The 25361-nt window shown below is 43.1% G+C and overlaps 1 pseudogene; it reads left to right on the top strand.

Moving 5' to 3' along the window:
• The window catches only part of LOC111954780 (elongator complex protein 2-like), a 60187-nt pseudogene that overhangs the window by 21601 nt on the left and 13225 nt on the right, over positions 1 to 25361 (top strand).

The raw sequence follows: 25361 nt of genomic DNA, 5'->3' as shown, positions 1-25361 counted from the left end.
TAGATTTCACCCCATGCTTCCTGAAGCACCTCCCACAAGTTCGATTGGCTTGATGGGCACTTCTTACGTACCATAGGCTGCTCCCACAACAGCTCAATAGGGTTGAGATCCGGTGACTGTGCGGGCCAGTCCATTATAGACAGAATACCAGCTGACTGCTTCTTCCCTAAATAATTATTGCATAGTTTGGAGCTGTGCTTTGGGTCATTGTCCTGTTGTATGAGGAAATTGGCTCCAATTAAGCGCCGTCCACAGTGTATGGCATGGCGTTGCAAATTGGAGTGATAGCCTTCCTTCAAGATCACTTTTAACTTGTACAAATCTCCCACTTTATCACCACCAAAGCACCCCCAGACCATCACATTGCCTTCACCATGCTTGACAGATGGCTTCAAGCACTTCTCCAGCATCTTTTCATTTTTTCTACGTCTCACGAATGTTCTTCTTTGTGGTCCGAACACCTCAAACTCTGTCCATAACACTTTTTTACAATCTTCCTCTGTCTGTGTTTTTTTACCTATCTTAATCTTTTATTTTTATTGGCCAGTCTGAGATATGGCTTTTTCTTTGCAACTCTGCCTAGAAGGCCAGCATCCCAGAGTTGCCTCTTCACTGTTGATGTTGAGAGTGGTGTTTTGCGGGTACTATTTAATGAAGCTGCCATTTGCGAACTTGTGAGGTGTCTGTTTCTCAAACTAGACACTCTAATGTACTTGTCCTCTTGCTCAGTTGTGCACCGGGGCCTCCTACTCCTTCTATTCTGGTTAGAGCCAGTTTGCACTGTTCTGTGAAGGGAGTAGTACACAGCGTTGTATGAGATTTTCAGTTTCTTGGCAATTTCTCGCRTGGAATAGCCTTCATTTCTCAGAACAAGAATAGACTGACGAGTTTCGAAGAAATATCTTTGTTTCTGGCCATTTTGCGCCTGTAATCGAACCCACAAATCCTGATGCTCCAGATACTCAGCTAGTCTTAAGAAGGCCAGTTTTATTGCTTCTTTAATCAGGACAACAGTTTTTTGCTGTGCTAACATAATTGCAAAAGGGTTTTCTAATGATCAATTAGCCTTTTAAAATGATAAACTTGGATTAGCTAACACAACGTGCCATTGGAACACGAGTGATGGTTGCTGATATTGGGCCTCTGTACGCCAACGTAGATATTCAATAAAAAATAAGCCGTTTCCTGCTACAATAGTCATTGACTACATTAACAATGTCTACGCAGTATTTCTGATCAATTTTATTATTATTTTAATGGACAAAAAATTAGATTTTCTTTCAAAAACAAGGACATTTCTAAGTGACCCCAAACTTTTGAACGGTAGTGTGTACAGTCGTGGCCAAAAGTTTTGAGAATGACACAAATATCAATTTCCACAAAGTTTGCTGCTTCAGTGTCTTTAGATATTTTTTGTCAGATGTTACTATTGAATGCTGAAGTATAATTATAAGTGTCAAAGGCTTTTATTGACAATTATATGAAGTTGATGCAAAGAGTCAATATTTGCAGTGTTGACCCTTTTTTTTCAAGACCTCTGCAATCCGCCCTGGCATGCTGTCAATTAACTTCTGGGCCTCATCCTGACTGATGGCAGCCCATTCTTGCATAATCAATGCTTGGAGTTTGTCAGAATTTGTGGGGTTTTGTTTGTCAGGTCTGGGGAGTTTCCTGGCCATGGACCCAAAATATCTATGTTTTGTTCCCCGACCCACTTAGTTATCCCTTTTGCCTTATGGCATTGTTCGTCACCAAACTGTTCCTGGATGGTAGGGAGAGGTTGCTCTCGGAGAATGTGTTGGTACCATTCTTTATTCATGGCTGTGTTCTTAGGCAAAATTGTGAGTGAGCCCACTCCCTTGGCTGAGAAGCAACCCCACACATGAATGGTCTCAGGATGCTTTACTGTTGGCATGACACAGGACTGATGGTAGCGCTCACCTTGTCTTCTCCGGGCAGAATATCACTCTATCCCTGATGTTTTTCCTGGAGAGAAGTGGCTTCTTTGCTGCCCTTTTTGACACTAGTCCATCCTCCAAAAGTCTTCGCCTCACTGTGCGTGCAGATGCACTCACACCTGCCTGCTGCCATTCCTGAGCAAGCTCTGTACTGGTGGTGCCCCGATCCCCCAGCTGAATCAACTTTAGGAGACGGTCCTGGCGCTTGCTGGACTTTCTTGGGMGCCCTGAAGCCTTCTTCACAACAATTGAACCACTCTCCTTGAAGTTCTTGATGATCCGATAAATGGTTGATTTAGGTGCAATCTTACTGGCAGCAATATCCTTGCCTATGAAGCCCTTTTTGTGCAAAGCAATGATGACGACACGTGTTTCCTTGCAGGTAACCATGGTTGACAGAGGAAGAACAATGATTCCAAGCACACCCTTCTTTTGAAGCTTCCAGTCTGTTATTCGAACTCAATCAGCATGACAGAGTGATCTCCAGCCTTGTCCTCGTCAACACTCACACCTGTGTTAACGAGAGATTTACTGACATGTCAGCTGGTCCTTTTGTGGCAGGGCTGAAATGCAGTGGAAATGTTTTGGGATTCAGTTCATTTGCATGGCAAAGAGGGACTTTGCAATTCATCTGATCACTCTTCATAACATTCTGGAGTATATGCAAATTGCCATCATACAAACTGAGGCAGCAGACTTTGTGAAAATTTATATTTGTGTCATTCTCAAAACTTTTGGCCACGACTGGATATACTACAATTTGAGACACCTTTTCAACGTATAAAAAAATAAAAAAAATAATAATATTATTATTTCACCTTTATTTAACCAGTTAGGCTAGTTGAGAACGAGTTCTCATTTACAACTGCGACCTGGCCAAGGTAAAGCAAAGCAGTGCGACACAAACAACCACAGAGTTACACATGGAATAAACAAACATACAGTCAATAACACAATAGAAGAAAAAAAGTAAATATACAGTGTGTGCAAATGAGATAAGATAAGGGAGGTAAGGCAATAAATAGGTCATAGTGGCAAAATACTTACAATTTCGCAACTAAACACTGGATTGATCGGTGTGCAGAAGATGAATGTGCAAGTAGAGATACTGGCGTGCAAAAAAGTAAATAACAGTCTGAGGATGAGGTAGTTGGATGGGCTATTTACAAGATGGGCTATGTACAGGTGCAGTGATCTGTAAGCTGCTCTGACAGCTGGTGCTTAAAGTTAGTGAGGGAGATATGAATCTCCAGCTTCAGTGAATTTTGCAATTCGTTCCAGTCATTGGCAGCAGAGAACTGGAAGGAAAGGCGGCCAAAGTAGGAATTGGCTTTGGGGGTGACCAGTGAAATATACCTGCTGGAACTCATGCTACTGGTGGGTGCTGCTATGGTGACCAGTGAGCTGAGATAAGGCAGGGCTTTACCTAGCAAAGACTTATAGATGACCTGGAGCCAGTTGGTTTGGCGACGAATATGAAGCGAGGGCCAGCCAATGAGAGCGTACAGGTCGCAGTGGTGGGTAGTATATGGGGCTTTGGTGACAAAACGGATGGCACTGTGATAGACTGCATCCAGTTTGCTGAGTAGAGTGTTGGAGGCTATTTTGTAAATGACATCGCCGAAGTCAAGGATCGGTAGGATGGTCAGTTTTACGAGGGTATGTTTGGTATTATGAGTGAAGGATGCTTTGTTGCGAAATAGGAAGCCAATTCTAGATTTAACTTTGGATTGGAGATGTTTGATGTGAGTCTGGAAGGAGAGTTTACAGTCTAACCAGACACCTAGGTATTTGTAGATGTACACATATTCTAAGTCAGAACCATCCAGAGTAGTGATGCTGGACGGGCGGGCAGGTGCTGGTAGCGATCGGTTGAAGAGCATGCATTTCGTTTTACTTGCATTTAAGAGGTTGGAGGCCACGGAAGGAGAGTTGTATGGCATTGAAGCTCGTCTGGAGGTTTGTTAACACGGTGTCCAAAGAAGGGTCAGAAGTATACAGAATGGTGTCGTCTGCGTAGATGTGGATCAGAGAATCACCAGCAGCAAGAGCGACATCATTGATGTATACAGAGAAGAGAGTTGGCCCAAGAATTGAACCCTGTGGCACCCCCATAGAGACTGCCAGAGTTCCGGAGAACAGGCCCTTCGATTTCACACACTGAACTCTGTCTGAGAAGTAGTTGGTGAACCAGGCGAGGCAGTCATTTGAGAAACCAAGGCTGTTGAGTCTGCCGATAAGAATGTGGTGATTGACAGAGTCGAAAGCCTTGGCCAGGTCTATGAATACTGCTGCACAGTATTGTCTCTTATGGATGGAGGTTATGATATGGTTTAGGATCTTGAGCGTGGCTGAGGTGCACCCATGACCAGCTTGGAAACCAGATTGCATAGCGAAGAAGGTACGGTGGGTTTCGAAATGGTCGGTGATCTGTTTGTTAACTTGGCTTTCGAAGACCTTAGAAAGGACGGATATGATAGATAAAGCTCTGTAGCAGTTTGGGTCTAGAGTGTCTCCCCCTTAGAAGAGGTGGGAGGACCGCGGCAGCTTTCCAATTTCTGCAATCTACCCCATTTAGAACTGTGATGTACAAATTGTAGTGACAAGAAAATTTGATCAGCTATTGAAAACAAATTGGGAAATGAAAATCATCAGCTTAAACAAATATAGATTTTTGGAATATTTCCTTGGTTGGTTGTATGAACTCTATTGAAATGGTTGTCCTACCCCCAGGTTTCTTTACCTCTTCCTATGTCTACCCAATTTCATACCACAAAGCTATTTTAAGAAACTGGATTCAATAGTAGTTGCATTTTTATAGGATAGCAAGGCAGCCAGAATTTCAAAGAAACATTTATGCAAGTACAAGATTGCATAAATGAGGGGGGGTTTGGCCTTCCTCACTTTAAACTGTATTATTGTGCTGCCAATCTGAACATTGTGTCTTTCTGGAGGGAAAGTTTACCTGGGATCTGTCAGAATGATATGCCTTCATGACTTTTGATTGAGCAGGCCTCCTGTCGACGCTCATCGCTCCCTGTACTTATTAATAGCCCAGAATGTGTGAAGAAAGCCTCTTATGACTTTAACCCAGTCATTTGTCACACTCTTAGGATCTGGAAACAGATGAGGTATTTTCTTAACATACCCAATATATACCTTGACTGCCCAATTTGCCTGATTTCATTCTTTCCACCCTGCATTGGATGATATGGTGTTTTCACAGTGGAGGGAGAAGGGGCTTCACAACAATCAACTTTTATACATTGATGGTCATTTAGCTTAATTTCAACAGTTACAGGGTAAACCTTCTTCAGGACCGGTGGGTCCCCCACGGGACGGTTGAGTTAACGTAGGTTAATGCGATTAGCATCAGGTTGTAAGTAACAAGAGAATTTCCCAGGACATAGACATATCTGATATTGTCAGAAAGCTTAAATTCTTGTTAATCTAACTGCACTGTCCAATTTACAGTAGCTATTACAGTGAAATAATACCATGCTATTGTTTGAGGAGAGTGCACAGTTATGAGCTTGAAAAGTTATTAATAAACCAGTTAGGCATATTTGAACAGTTTTGATTTTAAAATATGAACAGAAATGCAATGGTTCATTGGATCAGTCTAAAACGTTGCACATACACTGCTGCCATCTAGTGGCCAAAATCTAAATTGCACCTGGTCTGGAATAATACACTATGGCCTTTCTCTTGCATTTCAAAGATGATGGTACAAAAAAAATTGTTGTTTTTTTCTTTGTGTTTTCTTTTACCAGATCTAATGTGTTTTATTCTCCTACATTCATTTCACCTTTCCACAAACTTCAAAGTGTTTCCTTTCAAATGGTATCAAGAATATGCATATCCTTGCTTCAATGCCTGAGATACAGGCAGTTAGATTTGGGTATGTCATTTTGGGTGAAAATTGGGGGGGGAAAGGGTCGGATCCTTTACAGGATTTATTTTAACATGCCAGCAACACATTTTTTCAGATACCTCCAAATCAGGAATTTCTTAAGGGCACATATCCCACAGTATGGCATTAAGCCAAATAATCCTACATTAGATAGCTTTATCCTTTTCAAACCCCATTCAAAAGGGTCGGTCTATAGACTTTATGATGTGCTACAGGCCCACATAGAGGTATCTACAGACACTATTAAAAGGGCTTGGGAGCAGGAATTTGGTTCAGAAATCTCAGATGAGGACTGGGTAGATACACTCAGGAATATAAACCACAGTTCAGTGAATGCCAAACACAACCCTGTTCAGTTTAAGGTGATACACAGGTTACATTACTCAGAGGTTATAAAAATATTCCCAGACACCTCACCACTGTGTGAGAGGTGCAAACAAGATGAGGGGACTTTGACCCACTTATTTTGGACATGTCCTAAGTTACATGCTTACTGGGCTCTCATTTTTGATTACTTATCTAAATTCTTTGATGGAGTTATAGCCCCAGACCCATTGATCGCTCTGTTTGGTACAGTTGATGGGAATAACCAGGAAGGGAAAGCTGTCTCTCTTTGTACTCTATTAGCCAAAAGGCTCATATTGCAATTTTGGAAATTGGAGACTGTACCTACCTTTTGAAATGTGATTACGGGATTGTAATGCATATGGAAAAGATTCGATACAATACCTCCAATAAAAGTCCAATGTTTTACAAAATATGGCAGCCGATACTGGATAAATGGTTTGTTCCCCCTTCATAACTTGGTTGATGATCTGCTGCTACTCTGTGCTGTACTCCACTCAATATTTATTTTTGGTTTAACTACACTGCTTGTAATGACTATATGCTGTCTTATAATATGTTCCACCTAATAGGATTTTTGTATTAGTGAGTTAAGTTTTGTTTTGTCCTCTAAATTTGCCATCCCATTCAACACTACAAGGAATGTCAATGTTTGTATCTCTTTTTTTGGATTATATTGGAAAATAATAAAAATATAAAAAAATTAAAATAAAATGGGGAGCATTGTGAATCGTAAAAAAAAATGATTGCAGTACGTGTGCTGCTGTTCTATCGCGTGTGCAATGATGTCAGAGGGGAAAAAACAGGGTTTGTTGTTTGCAGTAACTTCTTTGTTGTAATATTGTAAAACGGCCATGGCAGTTTCACCATTAAGGATTCCAGCTTTAAATCCCATTGTTGGAGAGAACATATTATACTGTCATTCTGTCATTAGTAGCATGGTCAGATATATGTAGTAACCAAAAACAAATCAAAATAGATTTTATATTTTATATTCTTCAAATAGCCACCCTTTGCCTTGATAACAGCTTTGTGCACTCTTGGCATTTTCTCAACCAGCTTCACCTGGAATGCTTTTCCAACAGTCTTGGAGTTCCCACATGCTGAGCACATGGCTGCTTTTCCTTCCCTCTGCGGTCCAACTCACCCAAACAATCACAATTTGGTTGAGGTCGGGGGATTGTGGAGGCCAGGTCATCTGATGCAGCACTACATCACTCTCCTTCTTGGTCAAATAGCCCTTACACAGCCTGGAGGTGTGTTGGATCATTCTCCTGTTGAAAAACAAATGATCGTCCCACTAAGCGCAAACCAGATGGGATGGCATATCGCTGCAGAATGCTGTGGTAGCCATGCTGGGTAAGTGTGCTTTGAATTCTAAATATATCACAGACAGTGTCACCAGCAAAGCACCCCCACACCATAACACCTTTACGGTGGGTAATACACATTCGGAGATCATCCGTTCACCCACACCGCATCTCACAAAGACATGACGGTTGGAACCAAAAATCTCAAAGGACAAATTTCCACCGGTCTAATGTCCATTGCTCGTGTTTCTTGGCCCAAGCAAGTATCTTCTTCTTATTGGTGTCCTTTAGTAGTGCTTTCTTTGCAGCAATTCGACCATGAAGGCCTGATTCACACAGTCTCCTCTGAACAGTTCATGTTGAGATGTGTCTGTTACTTGAACTCTGTGAAGCATTAATTTGGGCTGCAATTTCTGAGGCTGGTAACTCTAATGAACTTCCACATGTCATATCTGCACCAGAAGGAGACCTATCCCTTTCTAGAGCCAACTCCTATCCAGTAGGGAGAAAAGTTTTTGAAAAGGGAGTGAAACAACCAGAACTCCAATAAGATCTGCTAGTTTTCATTTTCCTTTGCGAAACGTATTGCTATAGTGTTCCCTACTGAACACGCCCCAGGACTGAATTCAGTGAACCAAAGGCAAGGCAGTAAACGACCAGCCCTGGCTAGGTCTTAATTAACGCCTTTACAAAGGAAACCTCACCCCCTCTGTGATGATTAGAGTAATTGGTGAAATTTAGCGGAGGGTCGAGGCGAGCAGTGGGGTGGCTAGGCCCACCGCGGAGTTAAGCACCAAGTACTAACGACGAGCAATACTATTAATTAAGGACCGGGGAGGCCAATAGACCAGAGCATCCCTCCCTCCTCAGACGTGACTGATTGTAGTTTACAGTAACCCTGCCTGGACCACAAAGAGCGAGCCGAGACAGTTGCACAGTGGCAAGGTAAAACTCCCTAGAAGGAAGAAACCTAGAGAGCAACCAGGCTGTTTAGTATAAACCTGTGGATGGACAAAGCTGAGCAATGATGTGAACTATCCCTTTACTGTACCGTATGGCCTTCTCTTCTCGTCCATTTCCACACATCATTATCCTTGTCTTTCCTCCTTCCTCTTGAGGAATGAAATATGCCATCCCCCTCTTTCCTGTCGTTCTTGTTTAATTCTTCCCCCTCTATCCGCTGGCCAGCGATAAGACCCCATGTCGCACCTCGCATCCATATTTCCCTCTAGTAAACAAGACTGATTACATGTTTTGTTGTGTGCCTCTGAGTATCGCATGATTTACGGCAGGGCTGTTGTGTGCAGAATCAAAATCAATCTGTTTAATGTTGCGTCGCTGTCTCTCCTCGTCATCTATCCCCTGAATGGCTGGGAGATGGGTCTCTGCTCGTTGTCTATCCCCTGAATGGCTGGGGGAGATGGGTGCCACTCAAAGTGAAAGCGGACGGCTTTATAGACGTCATTAGTTCAGCCTTAGGATCGACAGGAAACGTGTATTTGAAGGTCATTGATGGCTGGGTCTCTTTAGGAGGGAGAATAATGGAGCTAGCAGCAGCTTGGCAGGGAGGTTGTTAGTGCTAGGGACCCCAGGTTACATCATTTAAGCTACAGTCAGATCTAGAATAAACCTACTACTACTGCTGCTACTACTGCAACTAGTCAACTACTACTGCTGCTACTACTGCAACTAGTCAACTACTACTGCTGCTACTACTACAACTAGTCAACTACTACTGCTGCCTACTACAACTAGTCAACTACTACTGCTGCTACTACTGCAACTAGTCCAACTACTACTGCTGCCACTACTTACAACTAGTCAACTACTACTGCTGCCACTACTACAACTAGTCAACTACTACTGCTGCTAGTACTGCAACTAGTCAACTACTACTGCTGCCATACTACAACTAGTCACATTCTACTGCTGCCACTACTCGCAACTAGTCAACTACTACTGCTGCTATATGTCAACTAGTCAACTACTACTTGCTGCTACTACTGCACCTAGTCAACTACTACTGCTGCCTAGTACTGCACTAGTTCAATACTACTTGCTGCATACTACAACTAGTCAACTACTACTGCTGCCACTACTACAACTAGTCAACTACTACTGCTGCACTACTGCAACTAGTCAACTCATACTGCTGCCACTACTTGCAACTAGTCAACTACTACTGCTGCTAGTACTGCAACTAGTCAACTACTACTGCTGCAACTAGTCAACTACTACTGCTGCTACTACTTCAACTAGTCAACTACTACTGCTGCCACTACTACAGCTAGTCAACTAGTACTGCTGCCAATACTACAACTAGTCTGCTTCTGCTACCGCCACCACCACCACTACCACTACTACTATTACCACCACCAACACCCCCCAATTTGGACTCCAGACCAAAGGACACATTTCTACCGGTCTAATGTCCATTTCTCATGTATCTTGGCCCAAGCAAGTCTCTTTCTTATTGGTGTCCTTTAGTAATGGTTTCTTTGCAGCAATTCAACCATGAAGGCCTGATTCACACAGTCTCCTCAGAACAGTTGTTGAGATGTGTCTGTTACTTGAACTCTGTGAAGCATTTATTTGGGCTGCAATTTCTGAGGTTGGTCTCTCCTCGTCATCTATCCCGTGAATGGCTGGGGGAGATGAGTGCCACTCATTTTGTTGTTACAGCCTAATTCTAAAATGTATTAAATATTTTTAAAAATCTCAGCAATCTACAAACAATAAACCGTAATGACAAAGCGAAAACAGGTTTTAAACATTTTGAAATGTGGTTGAAGGAGACAGGATTGTATCGAGGCACAGATCTGGGGAAGGGTACCAAAAATGTCTGCAGCATTGAAGGTCCCCAAGAACACAGTGGCCTCCATCATTCTTAAATGGAAGAAGTTTGGAACCACCAAGACTCTTCCTAGGGCTGTAGTTCCTCTGTGGAGATGGGAGAACCTTCCAGAAGGACAACCATCTCTGCAGCATTCCACCAATTAGGCCTTTATAGTAGAGTGGCCAGACGGAAGACTCTCCTCAGTAAAAGGCACATGACAGTCCGCTTGGAGTTCGCCAAAAGGCACCTAAAGACTGTAAGACCGTGAGAAACAAAATTCCCTGGTCTGATGAAATCAAGATTGCCAAGAGTCACGTCTGAAGAAAACCTGGCACCATGCCTACGGTGAAGCATGGTGGTGGCAGCATCATGCTTTGGGGATGTTTCTCAGCAACAGGGGAAGGGAGACTAGTCAGGATCAAGACTAAGATGAACGGAGCCAAGTACAGAGAGAGCCTTGATGAAAACCTGCTCCAGAGTGCTCAGGACCTCAGACTGGGGCGAAGGTTCACCTTCCAACAGGACAACGATCCTAAGCACACAGCCAAGACAACGCAGGAGTTGCTTTGGGACAAGTCTCAATGTCCTTGAGTGGCCCAGCCAGAGCCCGAACTTGAACCTGATCGAACATCTCTGGAGAGACCTGAAAATAGCTGTGCAGCAAAGCTCCCCATCCAATTTGGCAGAGCTTGAAAGGATCTGCAGAGAAGAATGGGAGAAACTCCCCAAAAACGGGTGTGCCAAGCTTGTAGCATCATACCCAAGAAGACTCAAGGCTGTAATCGCTGCCAAATGTGCTTCAACAAAGTAGAGTAAAGTGTTCTGGATACTTATGTAAATGTGATATTTCAGTTTGCTTTTGTATATACATTTGCTAACATTTCTAAAAACCTGTTTTTGCGTCATCATTATGGGGTATTGTGTGTAGATTGATGAGAAGAAATAAATTCTGCAATTTTAGAATATTACTGTAACTTTACAAAATGGGGAAAAAGTCAAGGGGTCTGAATACTTTCTGAATGCACTGTATGTATCAAATTACCTTTGATCATCCTTGAGATGACACTACAACTTGATTCACTGTCAAACGCTCCCTTAAACACTTCAGCGAGCAGGCCTTTCTAATCGATCTGGCCCGGGTATCCTGGAAGGATATTGACCTCATCCCGTCAGTAGAGGATGCCTGGTTATTCTTTTAAAGTGCCTTCCCCACCATCTTAAATAAGCATGCCCCATTCAAAAAATGTAGAACCAGGAACAGATATAGCCTACCCCGATCAACAGCCCTCCACCCCCCACAGCAACTCGCCCAAACCTCCCCCACTTCTCCTTCACCCAAATCCAGATAGCTGATGTTCTGAAAGAGCTGCAAAATCTGGACCGCTACAAATCAGCCGGGCTAGACAATCTGGACCCTCTCTTTCTAAAAGTATCTGCCGAAATTGTTGCAACCCCTATTACTAGCCTGTTCAACCTCTCTTTCGTATCGTCTGAGATTCCATTAGATTGGAAAGCTGCCGCGATCATCCCCTCTTCACAGGGGGAGACATTCTAGACCCAAACTGCTACAGACCTATATCTATTCTACCCTGCCTTTCTAAGGTCTTCGAAAGCCAAGTTAACAAACAGATCACCGACCATTNGACCATTTCGAATCCCACCGTACCTTCTCCACTATGCAATCTGGTTTCCGAGCTGGTCATGGGTGCACCTCAGCCATGCTCAAGGTCCTAAACGATATCATAACCGCCATCGATAAGAGACATTACTGTGCAGCCGTATTCATCGACCTGGCCAAGGCTTTCGACTCTGTCAATCACAACATTCTTATTGGCAGACTCAACAGCCTTGGTTTCTCAAATGATTGCCTTGCCTGGTTTACCAACTACTTCTGTGATAGAGTTCAGTGTGTCAAATCGGAGGGCCTGTTGTCCGGACCTCTGGCAGTCTCTATGGGGGTGCCACAGGGTTCAATTCTCGGGCCGACTCTCTTCTCTGTATACATCAATGATGTCGCTCTTGCTGCTGGTGATTATTTGATCCACCTCTACGCAGACGATACCATTCTGTATACTTCTGGCCCTTCTTTGGACACTGTGTTAACTAACCTCCAGACAAGCTTCAATGCCATACAACTCTCCTTCCGTGGCCTCCAACTGCTCTTAAATGCAAGTAAAACTAAATGCATGCTCTTCAACCGATCGCTGCCCGCACCTGCCCGCCCGTCCAGCATCACTACTCTGGATGGTTCTGACTTAGAATATGTGGACAACTACAAATACCTAGGTGTCTGGTTAGGCTGTAAACTCTCCTTCCAGACTCACATTAAACATCTCCAATCCAAAGTTAAATCTAGAATCGGCTTCCTATTTCGCAACAAAGCATCCTTCACTCATGCTGCCAAACATACCCTTGTAAAACTGACCATCCTACCGATCCTCGACTTCATCGATGTCATTTACAAAATAGCCTCCAACACTCTACTCAACAAATTGGATGCAGTCTATCACAGTGCTGTCCGTTTTGTCACCAAAGCCCCATATACTACCCACCACTGTGACCTGTATGCTCTCGTTGGCTGGGCCTCGCTTCATATTCGTCGCCAAACCCACTGGCTCCAGGTCATCTACAAGTCTCTGCTAGGGAAAGCCCCACCTTATCTCAGCTCACTGGTCACCATAGCAGCACCCACCCGTAGCACGCGCTCCAGCAGGTATATCTCACTGGTCACCCCCAAAGCCAATTCTTCCTTTGGCCACCTTTCCTTACAGTTCTCTGCTGCCAATGACTGGAACGAACTGCAAAAATAACTGAAGCTGGAGACTCTTACCTCCCTCACTAGCTTTAAGCACCAGATGTCAGAGCAGCTCACAGATCACTGCACCTGTACAGAGCTCATCTGTAAATAGCCCATCCAATCTACCTCATCCCCCTACTGTATTTATTTATTGATTTATTTATCTTGCTCCTTTGCACCCCAGTATCTCTACTTGCACATTCATCTTCTGCTCATTCTACCATTCCAGTGTTTTAATTGCTATATTGTAATTACTTCGCCACCATGGCCTATTTATTGCCTTACCGCTCTTATCCTACCTCATTTGCACATGCTGTAAATAGACTTTTCTACCTTATTATTGATTGTATGTTTGTTTATTCCATGTGTAACTCTGTTGTTGTATGTGTCGAACTGCTTTGCATTATCTTGGCCAGGTCGCAGTTGCAAATGAGAACTTGTTCTCAACTAGCCTACCTGGTTAAATAAAGGTGAAATAAAATAAATATGAGTCCACCTGAGGCCAATTCAATTGTTTGGACATGATTTAGAAAGAAACTCACCTGTTTATATAAGATCCCATAGTTGTCAGAGCAGAAACTATACCATGAATTCCAAGGAACTGTCCGTAGATCTCCGAGATAGAATTGAGATCTGGGGAAGGGTGTAAAACAATTTCTTGAGTGTTGAAAGTTTCCAAGATCACAGTGGTCTCCATCAAAAATATAAAACTACCCAGTATCTGCTTAGAGCTGGCCGTCCGACCAAACTGAGCTACCGGGTAAGAAGGACTTTGGTCAGGGAGGTGACTAAGAACCCAGTGTCCACTCTGACAGCATTACAGAGTTGCTTGGCTGAGATGGGAGAACCTGCCAGAAGGACAACAGTCTACAGCACTTTACCAATCTGGGCTTTATGGGAGAGTGGCCAGACACTAGCCAACCCAGAGAAAAAGGCACAGGACATCATGCCTGGAGTTTGCAAAAAGGCATGTGAAAGATTCTGTGGTCTGATAAACATGTTACTCTTAGGCCTTAATGCGTAGCACTATGTCTGGAGAAAACCAGGCACAGCTCATTAACCGTCTAACACCATCTCTACTGTGAAGGAAGGTGGTGGCATCATCATGCTATGGGAATGCTTTTCAGCGGCAGGGAGACTGGTAAGGATAGAGGGAACCATAAATGGAGCAAAATACAGGCAAATCCTTGAAGAGAGTCTGCTTCAGAGTGCAAACGACCTTAGACTGGGGCGAAGATTTACAGTTGAAGTCGGAAGTTTACATACACATAGGTTGGAATCATTAATACTCGTTTTTCAACAACTCCACAAATTTCTTGATAACAAACTATAGTTTTGGCAAGTCGGTTAGGACATCTACTTTGCGCATGACACGAGTAATCTTTCCAACAATTGTTTACAGACAGATTATTTCACTTATAATTCACTGTATCACAATTCCAATGGTTCAGAAGTTTACATACACTAAGTTGACTGTGCCTTTAAACAGCTTGGAAAATCCAGAAAATGATGTCATGGCTTTAGAAGCTTCTGATAGGCTAATTGACATCATTTGAGTCAATTGGAGGTGTACCTGTGGATGTATTTCAAGACCTAACTTCAAACTCAGTGCATCTTTGCTTGACATAATGGGAAAATCTAAAGAAATTAGCCAAGACCTCAGAAAATAAATTGTAGACCTCCACAATCTGGTTCATCCTTGGGAGCAATTTCTAAACGCCTGACGGTACCACATTCATCTGTACAAACAATAGTATGCAAGTATAAACACCATGGGACCACGCAGCCGTCATACCGCTCAGGAAGGAGACGCGTTCTGTCTCCTAGAGATGAACGTACTTTGGTGCGAAAAGTGCACATAAATCCCAGAACAACAGCAATGGACCTTGTGAAGATGCTGGAGGAAACAGGTACAAAAGTATCTATATCCACAGTAAAACGAGTCCTATATCGACATAACCTGAAAGACCGCTCAGCAAGGAAGAAGCCACTGCTCCAAATCCGCCAAAAAAAGCCAGACTACTGTTTGCAACTGCACATGGGGACAAGGATCGTACATTTTGGAGAAATGTCCTCTGGTCTGATGAAACAAAAATATAACTTTTTGGCCATAATGAACATTGTTATGTTTGGAGGAAAAAGGGGGACGCTTGCAAGCCGAAGAACACCATCCCAACCGTGAAGCACGGGGGTGGCAGCATCATGTTGTGGGGGAGCTTTGCTGCAGGAGGGACTGGTGCACTTCACAAAATAGATGGCATCATGAGGCAGGAAAATTATGTGGATATATTGAAGCAACATCTCAAGACATCAGTCAGGAAGTTCAAGCTTGGTCGCAAATGGGTCTTCCAAATGGGCAATGACCCAAAGCATACTTCCAAAGTTGTGGCAAAATGGCTTAAGGACAACAAAGTCAAGGTATTGGAATGGCCATCACAAAGCCCTGACCTCAATCCTATAGAAAATGTGTGGGCAGAACTGAAAAAGCGTGTGCGAGCAAGGAGGCCTACAAACCTGACTCAGTTACACCAGCTCTGTCAGGAGGAATGGGTCAAAATTCACCCAACTTATTGTGGGAAGTTTGTGGAAGGCTACCTGAAATGTTTGACCCAAGTTAAACAATTTAAAGACAATGCTACCAAATACTAATTGAGTGTATGTAAACTTCTGACCCACTGGGAATATGCTGAAAGAAGTAAAAGCCTAAATAAATAATTATTTCTACTATTTTTCTGACATTTCCCATTCTTAAAATAAAGTGGAGATCCTAACTGACCTAAGACAAAATTTTTACTAGGATTAAATGTCAGAAATTGTGAAAAACTGAGTTTAAATGTATTTGGCTAAGGTGTATGTAAACTTCCGACTTCAACTACATTCCAACAGGACAATGACCCCAAGCATACAGCCAAAGCAACACTAGAATGGCTTCAAAAAAAGAATGTGAAAGTCCTTGAGTGGCCCAGCCAAAGTCCAGACTTGAATTCCATTTGGAAATCTGTGGAAAGACTTGAAGAATGCTGTTTGCCGCTCCCCATCTAATTTAATAGAGCTTGAGAAAATCTGCAAGGAGAGTGGGTAAAAATCTCAAAATCCACATGTGCAAGCTGATAAAGACATACCCAAGATGGCTCAACGCTGTAATCGCCGCCAAAGTTGCTTCTACAAAGTATTGACTCAGGGTTGTGAATACTTGTGTAAATTAAGATATTTCTGTGTTTAATTTTCAATAAATGTGCTAAAATGTCTAAACATGTTTTCACTTTGTCATTATGGGGTATTGTGTGTAGATGGGTGAGAATTTATTTGATACAATTTTAATTCAGGCTGTAACACAACAAAATGTTGAATCAGTCAAGGGGTATGAATACTTTCTGTATGCACTTTACTACTACTACTAGTCTGCTATAACTACAAATACTACTTTATCAATCCAAACAAGGGAAACTGATTAATTCATTGACTATTGTTGAGGCCAGAATAATATTCTGAGTTCTCATATTTCGCAACACTTCTGAACAATTGATTACATTCCATAGAATAGTGGAATGTGCCCATGTATTACTTAACACAGATATTAGATAGATTTGACACAGCCAAAGTGCTGAGGGAGCAGAATAAGTTGTTCTCTCTGTCTCCTCTCTCTCCATCCAATTTTCAGGTGAAAGGACCCGACTTCTGCTTTTTGACATTAATAAGGCGACACTCCATCTGAACTCCTCCACATTTACTGGATTGGTTGAACAGTGCAGAAGAGAACCTCACTCAACGATTTGTTCCCCCTCTCGTCAGGACCAGAAAGAAAGAAACGCCTGCTAAGTTAGGTTATTCTCTCTACTGTCTGGGAGGGGTCTGAGTAGGGAGTGGAAAACTGAAAACTACTGTTATTAACTGAGAGGTTTGAAAAAAACATAGACACATGCATACACACACACACACAATAACATATGCACTATACACAAACGTACACATGGATTTAGTACTGTAGATATGTGGTAGTGGTGGAGTAGGGGCCTGAGGGCACAAGGTGGGTTGTGAAATCTGTTAATGTATTGTAATGTTTTTTTGTATAAATTGTATAACTGCCTTAATTTTGCTGGACCCCAGGAAGAGTAGCCTTGGCAGCAGCTAATGGGGGATCCATAATAAATACAAATACAAACTCTCTTTTTTTATTGGTCTATTAATTTACAGCCTGGTGATGTCACCAGGCAGGCCAAAACTTCAGCCCACCAAAACAGGCTGGAATTTGAGGCTGTCTTTTCAAACAGCTCTTACAAGGGCATTTTTTTTACAGTATTAAGCCAACCTCATAGTGTGGAAATATACAGGTAACTACCAAATAAAGGAAACACCAACATAGTGTCTTAATAGGCCACCCCAAGCCAGAACAGCTTCAGTGCACCTTGGCATAGGTTCTACAAGTGACTGGAACTCTATTCTTCTAGGAGAAATTCCATCATTTGGTGTTTTGTTGATGGTGGTGGACAACACTGTCTCAGGCGCCGCTCCAGAGTCTTTCATAAGTGTTCATTTGGGTTGAGATCTGTTGACTGCAACAGTCATGGTATATGGTTTTTATGCTCATCAAACGATTCAGTGACCACTCGTGATCTGTGGATGGTGGGGGACATTGTCATCCTATGGGGGCAGGCCATGGTAGCCAAAATAATGGCCTGCCCAGCATTTTTATACACGACCCTAAGCATGATAGGATGTTAATTGCTCAATTATCTCATGAACCCAACCTGCGTGGAAGCACCTGCTTTCAATATACTTTATATTTACTCAAGTGTTTCCATTATTTTGGCACTTAACTGTATATAAAACACAGAAAAATCAAATTTTTAACTTCACTGGGCCTTTAATCCTACCGCAAATGCCACTGGTTACACAACCCACAAGAAACAGTGTTTCTAATGTAGGCTGTCTTGTGTTATTTTGATTCGTTTTTAGTATTGTTTTTCCATGGATATTAGTGTCAGGATCTGGATTAATGCATACATGTGAGGACTTCGTTTGCATAAAATTATCTTTATTTTACGTCGTAATGTTATCACTCATTATAATCCTCTTTCCCCCCACAATTCGCTCTGCCTGAAATTTACTTGTTTACCGCTTAAGTCATCTTAATTTGTTTATTGCTAATTGGCAAATGACTTCATTGGAAAATTGTCAAAATCGGGGCCCTTATTCATAAAGCCTCCCAGAGTAGGAGTGCTGATCTAGGATCAGCTTAGCCTTTCCATTATACTGAATAATATTATATATACAGAGGGGACCTGATCCTAGATCAGCACTCTTGAATATGGACCCTGATAGACTTATCCCACTCACCTATCCTGTGAAAGAGATCATTCTGGCTCTAGTTTATACATTGAACTACATACTTTCTCTCTACATAATTAAATATAGCGTTATTTAAAATATGGAGCATGTGGTTGTGATCTTGAAAGAAAATAATTTATTCTCTATTGGCTGTTACAGCTGGTGTTACTGATCATTTTCAAATTAATGGGATTTTCCAACACAGGCTTATAGTCATATAGAGGGTAGACGGGTTAGAGTGCATCCCAAATGACACCCTATTCCCTACAAAGTAGTGCGCTATATAGCATTAGGGTGCCATTTGGACGTAACTTACTTGTAAGATCTATGGAGCGATTACATTCCCAGGTCAAAGGCTCTCTCACCCGAATCCAAGTTAAACAAATCCTAGTGAAGTCTTAATATGTTCTCGAGCTATGCCCTTTTTGGTGCCCATTTCTTTAATGTGATATGGAGCGCTGTGACTGCTTTCATTATCGCATTAGACGATAAATTAATTTCCCAAAATAACAAAATGGATTCCCTTCTAATAATGAGTCTTACAGCTTTGCATAATTACTTCTTCTGGCTTGAGTGTCTGATTTGTTTGGGTGTTTGTTAATAAGAGATGGTTGGATGGAGACATCTGGGATTATCTAGTGGTCATTACTAATTTGTAGGGGCAGGCGTTTTCCCTGACCAGCCTAGAACTAGGGTCCTTGCTATCTGGGCTCCTTGACCAGCCTAGAACTAGGGTCCTTGCTATCTGAGGTCTTTGACCAGCTTAGAACTAGGGTTCTTCCTAGCTGGGATCCCTGACCAGCCTAGAAGTAGGGTCATTGCTATCTAGGATTTTTGACCAGCCTAGAAGTAGGGTTCTTGCTATCCAGGATCCCTGACCAGCCTAGAACTAAGGTCTTTGCTATCCGGGTCCTTGCGACGTCCCTACCCCATTGAAGTTGACATTTTAAAAGGGTTAAGGTAAGGGTTAGGATTAGGGTAGCGACGTCCAAAGGATCCGGGATAGCACCAACCTTATAACTAGGGCCCATAGTTTTCCCTGGTTGCAACGTCACATGGTCAGTAAAAAGTCCTGGCCCCACTGCTCTGACTCCCAACAGCTTCATTATACACTGTGTGCTTTAGAGGTGACCCAAGAGATGCGACCCAAATAAACTACTCAAACAGTCTAAAATAAAGGGCAGAATAAAGACTGCGTCCCAAATGGCACCATATTCTCTATATAGTGCACTACTTTTGTCCAGAGCCCTACAGGTCCGGTTTTAAAAGTAGTGCACTATGTAGGGAATACAATGCCATTTGGGATGCAACCAGTGTTGATTTCTATTGGATCTGCGGTGATGCTGCGCTGATGCAAAATGTCTGACCTAAAAAAGGGATCGCTCATCACACAGCTGATGCCAGTGTGTGAGTTTAGGTGGACTGTCTGGAGCCATGGGTTTACTTTAGATAATGTCAGACGACTGCCCCATTTCTCTGTCTGTCTGTCTGTCTGTCTCTCTCGCTCTCTCTCTATTCTACATCTCTGGAGGCAAAAAGGTGAGATTCCTATTACATTATATTCTATAGACTACTGATTGAGCTGCACTGTGGTGGGTCTATCTCAAATGAGATTTAATCACAGTGAGTTCCCGGTCAGCCACACTGTTCGAGAGAGACTGTGCAAAGTGTAATTAGACTGACTAAAGACCCTGATTGTCAGTGTTTGACTGGGAATCAGACCTAACTGATTGGCTGACTACTCTGTTACCCTGGGAACTAGACCTGACTCTGAGTGGCTGACTACTCTGTTACCCTGGGAACTAGACCTGACTCTGAGTGGCTGACTACTCTGTTACCCTGGGAACCAGACCTAACTGATTGGCTGACTACTCTGTTACCCTGGGAACTAGACCTGACTCTGAGTGGCTGACTACTCTGTTACCCTGGGAACCAGACCTGACTGAGTGGCTGACTACTCTGTTACCCTGGGAACCAGACCTGACTGAGTGCTGGACTACTCTGTTTACTCTGGGAACCAGACCTGACTGAGTGGCTGACTACTCTGTTACTCTGGGAACCAGACCTGACTGAGTGGCTGACTACTCTGTTACCCTGGGAACCAGACCTGACTGAGTGGCTGAATACTCTGTTACCCTGGAACCAGACCTGACTGAGTGGCTGACTACTCTGTTACCCTGGGAACCAGACCTGACTGAGTGGCTGACTACTCTGTTACCTGGGAACCAGACCTGACTGAGTGGCTGACTACTCTGTTACCCTGGGAACCAGACCTGACTGAGTGGTTGACTACTCTATTACCCTTGTTGTTTTACACTACTGAGCTGAGTGGAGATGTACTGGCCTGGTTCAATGTGAAAAGAAAATATCTTGGGTCAGCACAGTAGGGTTGTCATGACACCGGCGTCGCGATACTAGGGAGTAAGGAAGGAAAGGAAACAAAACGTGAAGCAGACTGAAAAACAGTCCTAATGTTGGAAAAACAGCCTTAAATTGTCGCCCAGAGTTACATTTGTTAATTTTGCAAGTCATATAGCACCAAATTTTACAAAAGTAGGTTTAAAGGACCCTAGAGTGAATTTTGATTAGTGTTTTTTCCCCCCCAAAGAAAATGTGACAACACTACAGCACAGTGTGGTTGGGTCGGCAGGATAGTGGGAAGAAGGGATGAGGTTCCGTAGCTGTGCAACAAGGTTATGTCTGTGTGTGGTCCCAGGTGGAGTGGAGTCCAGGGGTGGTGTATCTGGTCACTTCAATGCAGTGGGACCCTGAGGGGGACTTCATCCTCAGTGTGGGGTCAGACCAGACCACCAGGCTATTAACACCCTGGAGGAGGAAAGACCAAACACAGGTACATGTAACCCTGGGCTCTCCAACCCTGTTCCTGAAGAGCTACCGTCCTGTAGGTTTTCACTCTAAGCCCAGTTGTAACTAACCTGACTAATCTTATCAACCAGCAAATCAAATCAAAGTTTATTTGTCACGTGCGCCGAATACAACAGGTGTAGACCTTACAGTGAAATGCTTACTTACAGGCTCTAACCAATAGTGCAAAAAAGGAATTAGGTGAACAATAGGTAAGTAAAGAAATAAAAACAACAGTAAAAAAGACAGTGAAAAATAACAGTAGCGAGGCTATATACAGTAGCAAGGCTACAAAAGTAACGAGGCTACATACAGACACCAGTTAGTCGGGCTGATTGCGGTAGTATGTACATGTAGATATGGTTAAAGTGACTATGCATATATGATGAACAGAGAGTAGCAGTAGCGTAAAGAGGGGTTGGGGGGGGGGGGGGGGACAGTGCAAATAATCCTGGTAGCCATTTGATTACCTGTTCAGGAGTATTAATGACTTGGGGGTAAAAACTGTTGAGAAGCCTTTTTGAATTAGGTGTGCTAGAATAGGGTTGGAGTGGCTCTCCAGGAACAGAGTTGGAGAGCCTTGATGTAACCTATAGACCCCTTTCATTCTTATAGGCAGACCCACAGATGCACTGTATACAGAAAATAGAGGGGTATCCATAAGTACCTATAGACATCACATTGAGCAAGTGGACTTTAGTGTCATTAGTCTTGTCCTGAAGGCAGAACTGAAAGATTTCCCTTTAAATAGGCCGGCCAACTGCAGGGTCAAAATTGGCAAGCTTTTTGGTCGTAATTTAAGGTTCGGGTTAGGCATTAGGGTTTGCAGTGTGGTTAATGTTTAGGTTAAGGTTAGGTTTAAATCAGATTTTATGACTGTGGTTATGCCAGCTAGTGACCAATCTGCAGAGTTGCCTCCAGAACAAGATGCATGATGAAAAACGCTAACCTTTCCATGTTGATGCCCCTACCGAGCCCTACTAATAAAACCATACTGCAATTCTATTTGACCACAGGAACATTTTTTATTTTGTATACTACTGCATGAACACTTGTAAGTTGATTGAATTGAGAATGTTTTAAGGCTGTGACGACCCATATTCTCTCTTTGCTCTTGTCTCCTTAAGATGCCGGTGGGCGGAGTTGGGAGGGTCGTCAGCTACATGGGAAACACCTGGGCCTGGGTGTGTCCCAGGATAAATAGACCTCTTCCACATTCATTGGGGAGACTCTCTCCATGCAGACACGTCATAGATTTTGTTGTGGTATTTTTGTGGCCTTTTGGTTGTGTGCTTTGGCACCTTTCAACATCCTGCATTATCACATTTATGCAAGCAAAACACTCACTTACACTACTGATTACACACACCATTGTTAATTGCATTTAGGTTACCTTAATTAATAAATATATTTTGGTATTCATTTTCTCCACGTTGTCTCCCTTTTGTTACGAACTTTGAGCCGGTTCGTGACAAGACTTTTAACCAAACTACTGGCTACGTACCGTGGTCCTAAAACTCAAAGTACTTTAATTTTTCAAGGTGTTTATTCCTCTTGGTAATGGCCAGATATCATCCTCCTGTTTTGCAAGTTTTCAATAAGGCAGTGTTATATTGTGGGCTGCATCGTTTTGTATTTACAGTAAAATATGAACAGTTTGTGAAGATTAAGTAGTTTTACTACATTTTCTCATAGAGTACTTGTTAAGATTCCAAGGAGTCAACAATTTGTTGTTTAAGTTTATACTATAATGTGTCTGTCTGGCAGGAAAACCTTGTTAAGAAGGGAAAATGCATTTTTCTGTCTCGTGTTCAGGCACGTAACCACATTCAAATTGCTTATTTCTCTCTCAGGTGATTTTTGAAGGAAAATGTGAATTTTAGTTCAGTACCACTTTGAATAATACCTATTGTGGGGGAAAAAATTCCCAGAACTACATAAAACTGAAAAAAATCTATATTTATCTAAAAATGGATACTTCTGTTGAAGATATGCGCATGTATTTGTTACCGCCACATTTCCTAACCGTGGGCCCTGGACAATTGGCCCTGGTATTACACTATAGGGAATAGGGCTCCCATTAGAGATGCAGCCACAGGAGACCTCTTCTAACATTTCCTTTACTACCCCTCTTACCCCCTGTCCTCCCCCAGCCCACCTGGCACCAGATATCTCACTATAATACTATACCTCAGTATCTTTTACTACCATCTTACCCCTGTCCTCCCCCAGCCCACCTGGCACCAGATATCTCACTATAATACTATACCTCAGTATCTCTTTAGTACCTCTTACCCCCCTGTCCTCCCCCAGCCCACCTGGCACCAGATATCTCACTATAATACTATACCTCAGTATCTCTTTCTACCCCCCTGTCCTCCCCAGCCCACTGGCACCAGATATCTCACTATAATACTATACCTCAGTATCTCTTTACTATCTTACCCCCCTGTCCTCCCCCAGCCCACCTGGCACCAGATATCTCACTATAATACTATACCTCAGTATCTCTTCAGTATCTCTAACCCCCCCTGTCTTCTGTATCTTAACTACAGCCTACCTGACACCAGATCTCTCACCCCCAGATCCACAGATATGACATGCAGTTTCTGGCCATGGTGGGGCGTTTCCAGTACGTCTCCGGGGCCGACGAGAAGGTCCTGCGGGTGCTCCGTGCCCCCCTGTAACGTTGTGGAGAACTTTGGCAACATCTCTGGCACTCCGCTGGAGAAGCTGGCCTCCAGTGTGAGTAGCAGTTCCAAAATGCAGATTTTCTATTGGTCGGCGTACCAACATCCCGCTTTGTTATTGGTTGAGCGTCGTGTCAATCAACCCCAGTTGCTTCCTACATCACCCCCAATTGCTACTGTAGGGCCTTTCTGCAATTCCTCACTCTATGTCCTCCTTCTCAACCGTATTGGAGGAAAAGGTCTAAGGTCCCTCCCCTCTGACCTTCTTCTCCAATGCATTTTGTGAAGCGGGCAAGGAAAGAGGATTCAAAAAGAAAAAAGGAAGAATATTAATAGAGAAAAAGCTTACACTGTTGAGATTCCCCTTTGAACCATCTCCCCTGTATGTATGTTTGTGTTTGGCTGTTTCCAGGACACTGTAGATCAACCAGAAGGAGACAGTCCTCCTGCCCTAGGCCTCGCCAACAAGGCTGCATTTACACAGGCAGCACAATTCTGATATTTTTTTCAGTAATTGGTCTTTCGACCAATGACATCAGCTCTGAAAACGATCTGATGTGAAAAGATCTGATGTGATTGGTCAAAAGACCAATTAATGGAAAAAAGATCACAATGGGCTGCCTGTGTAAGTGCAGCCTATGTATATATCCTTAACTTGGTCTTTCTGCATGTAACAGTCAATGTCTCGATAAATCTGGCTGATTCTGATAGTTTCTCCTTTTTTATTGACATGTGATCTTCCTCCCAAGACCAATAAAGAGGAGGGAACCGGGTTCAACAGTGTTTCAGTGTTGTGGGCTATACTCGGCCTTGTCTCAGGATTGTAAGTTGGTGGTTGAAGATATCCCTCTAGTGGTGTGGGGGCTGTGCTTTGGCAGAGTGGGTGGGGTTATATCCTTCCTGTTTGGCCCTGTCCGGGGGTATCATCGGATGGGGCCACAGTGTCTCCTGACCCCTCCTGTCTCAGCCTCCAGTATTTATGCTGCAGTAGTTTATGTGTCGGGGGGCTAGGGTCAGTTGGTTATACCTGGAGTACTTCTCCTATCTTATCCAGTGTCCTGTGTGAATTTAAGTATGCTCTCTCTAATTCTCTCGTTCTCTCTTTCTTTCTCTCTCTCGGAGAGAGGAGAGAGAGAAGAGAGAGAGAGAGTAGAGAAAGAGAGACAGAGAGAAAGAGAGAGAGAGAGAGAAGAGAGAGAGAGACGAGAAGAGAGAGAGAGAGAGAGAGAGAGAAGAGAGCGGGAGAGAGAGAGAGAGAGGAGAGAGAGAGAGAGAGAGAGAGAGAGAGAGGAGAGTAGAAGAGAGAGAAGAGAGAAAAG

Source organism: Salvelinus sp. IW2-2015, linkage group LG30 (genome assembly GCF_002910315.2).
Source record: "Salvelinus sp. IW2-2015 linkage group LG30, ASM291031v2, whole genome shotgun sequence".
Taxonomy (NCBI): domain Eukaryota; kingdom Metazoa; phylum Chordata; class Actinopteri; order Salmoniformes; family Salmonidae; genus Salvelinus; species Salvelinus sp. IW2-2015.
This window is presented reverse-complemented; position numbering and strand designations above follow the sequence as displayed.